Genomic DNA, 3,430 nt, shown 5'->3' with positions numbered 1-3,430 from the left:
CCCCCCCCCCCCCCCCCCCCCCCGTAAGCTGGCACGCCATGGGGCAGAGGGACTGGGCATCCCCTCCACAGCCCTGCTGCCCACACAGCCCTTCAGCAACGCTGAGGGCAGCAGCGGAGGTGGGAGGAGGTGGGAGAAGGACGGGATGGGACAGGACCATTTTGGGGTATTCTCATATTCTCACAGCAGATGCATGCAAGGTTTTCATTAAATTTCCCTCATATATTTGTCACAAGTTCTGTCCATCACAGCAAAGAGATAAACTATAAAGTCTATCTTAATATTTCTTAGAAAAAAAAAAAAAAAAAGAAAAAAGCCCTGTTGGATTTTATTTAGTATAAAAATAACCTTTCTCCTATTCAGAAAGATAACAGCCTGTACAAAAATGAAGTTTTACAGGATGATTTGCCACTGCAGGAGCCAGGCTAGGTCCCAGTTTGGCCACTTGCATCATCTCTGCACTCGCATGGAGCTTGAGGCGCCACATACAGCCAGCGCTCCCGGGCTGAGCCGGCTGGAGAGACTGCTTCGCTGCTCTCGCTCAGCAGCTCTCCAAGACAGAAGAGCACAAATATTTGTGTGTGAAATAGAAAATAAATCATTCATTTTGCTGGAGGACTGGCGGCATTTGTTTTACCATGCTATGCTTGCAAATGTTTGTAAACACTGCATCAATTTGCCATACTACAGCAAAGACTAGGATTCATTGCTTTAAAGCCTATGTTGAGGCTTGAAGCAACTCTTTTTTGTTGAGGTCTTTGAGGACTGCTCATGCGCCAAGAAGTATGATTTGGGTGTGTGAGTCTGCCTGTATTTTCGCGCTGGATGTTCTACAGCTAAGGGCAGTGCAAGAGATGCATGGCCTCCTGGACTTCTCTTTCCACCTGGTGACACAGAAATGCCATCTCACTAGAAAATATGTTTCTACGATCGCTCTTCATGTGGCTCGTGCCACAGACCAGACTCAGACTGAGTTCATGGCTCCACACTGAAATGAAGGCTTTTAAGCAAGAAGCAGGTTATAAACTCAAGGAGATGGAGAAAGTCAACATGAAGCTGGCAGGAGACGGGCAAAGTGACGCAGCTTTCCCACTGCAACAGATTATAAATCTCAAGGTTTATAATCAAGATGCAGAAAACAACCCTTGAAATCCCCTATTTCCAGGCTGCGTCTCCTGCTGGCGCCATGGAATATCTTCCATGTGCCCTGCTCCCTCCATGCTGCTGCACTCCTTCCTGCTCCCCCTGCTCCCATCCGTGTCCCGCAGGACCGCATCCCTCAGCCGCTACTGGGGTTTAGTAAAGATGGAAAAAACATGGAACACCAGGAAGCCGGCTCCATGGGTATGTGAAAAAACTGACCACTGCACGTTGCTAACTGTTGGCACAGTGGAGAGGAGGCAATGGTCCCTTTTGCTTGGAGTGACCTCTTGCAGGATGTGGTACTCCAGAGCTCGGAGCAGGCATGCCTCAGAGAGGAGGGAATTGCCTTCTCCAAACCACTCCCAGGATGATGTTTGCCTGACATCGTGCTGGAGAAGGTGCTGAGCTCATCCTCTGCTGGGAATACTCCTGGCAACTTGCAGGCGCATGCCATGTGTCCTCCGCCAGGCCCTCGCCCTCTTAAAACAGCAACAGAGGAACCACAGGGCTTAGCAAAGCAAAGTCTCCCAGAAACATTGAACATCTCCTTTTTGTAGGTCCAGCCATCCCAGCTGGAGAACCGAGGACCAGAGCAAAGACATCTGGTCTGGCACTATAACCTGCAGGGTGATAGACCCTCATAAATACTGTTGGCTACGGCTGCGAGGGCCTTTGTTGTAGAGGCTCACATTTGTATTTCTTTTTATTGTGGAATAAAGCTGAAGATGCTAGGAGCCTGAGTCATATGGGTGTGTAACGTTATAGACAGTTTTTATGTGACTGAGCCTCTTGGCAGGAAACTAACTTCAATGGCTTGCTTGACCCAACTCAACTGTAGCTGGCATGGGGTTCACCAGATAGTCTGGGTGCTGTGCTAATCCTCCTCATTAAAGTCAAAGCTTGACATAAAGCTCCTACCCACCTCTCATCTCCCTGATTTATGACACATACAAACCATGAGATTATTCATTTTGTCTAATCCACTTATATATTTAAAAGGTGCCACGTATTTGAAATCTGATGGTCAGGTGTGCCCTGGCTTTACTCATAGGTTGAGGGTCTCACCCCTCTGCCTCACATGGGGATTTTCTTTTACTCCCGAGTGTGTATGTCCCTTCATATTTCATCTTTCTCTTTCAAGCTGGCAAAGCCTAACTTGGCTCTTTGTTTGGGTTTTGTCATGAATATTGGAAAACAGGCAGGAGGTCTGTCTGTGACTTCTTGTTGGCCTTTAATGAAGTACTTTGTGTTTCATGCCCCAGTTTTTTCTGCTAACACTGACTAGTGAAGCCTGCCTTAGTACTCCCAGCTGTATTGGGTGGTTTATCTGTGAATGCTTATAGAAAAGTGATGGAAGATGAGAGATAAATCTATATCTATATCTATATCTATATCTATATCTATATCTATATCTATATCTATATCTATCTCCCCTTATTGGGACCTCCAGCATTTTGCCTGGTTTCTCCAGTAGAGCCATCTCCTTTGCATATACCTTTCAGTCCTGCCTGCATCCAGGACAGTACCTGAGCCAAGCATACGCTATTATTTCTGTCCTGCTGGAGCATGTTCCCAGCAAAAATCCTACGTGAGTCATATCACCCTCCCAAACCCCCTGCCCGCTGCCAAGATGTCCAGCTGCATGAGGAGGAAGCAGAAACTGTCACATGAGAATCCTTTTGATGGTGGAGTCCCGTCTGCCATGCGTTTGTCAGAGCCTCTTCAGGCAGCATTCATCAGGCTGTGCTGCCTGATTTGCAGCAAAGCTTGCTTTGCCGTAGGAGATGTGTCGTAATGAATTCCCTTTGGGTCAACTTCATCTGCAGCAGAAAACCAGACAGACGGTGCCTGAGGGAAGCATTTCCATAATGAAGCAGAGAGGCAGAGTACCTCTAAGGCTGGCAGGATTAATAACATTCTTAAATAACACGCACTTTTGATAATATTTTCTTACTAGCTACTCTTCTCAGAAGTCACTTCATTCAGTTTTACTGCTTCCCCTTTGATGCACTTGAGCTGTCTTACAGCCCCATTCACAGACTTTTATTGTATTCCAGCCCTTACAGACTCATTCATTGACTTGCTGCAACTCCAACAGGGCTGTTAATGGTGCAGACATGTAGTTATCACATAGATCACAGATACCTGTTGTAAATGTTGAGTTTAGCCCCTTTCATTAGCTCAGAATATTCTTTTTTTCCCCATCAGAGATGAACAGAAACAAAGACAAATGTGAGACGCGGGGCAGGGAGCAGGAAGAAGGCAAGAGTGGGAGGAACTTGCAAAT

Source organism: Falco punctatus (genome assembly GCF_963210335.1).
Source record: "Falco punctatus genome assembly, chromosome: 7".
Taxonomy (NCBI): Eukaryota; Metazoa; Chordata; class Aves; order Falconiformes; family Falconidae; genus Falco; species Falco punctatus.
The sequence above is the reverse complement of the archived record's forward strand: the minus strand, read 5'-3'. Positions refer to the sequence as shown.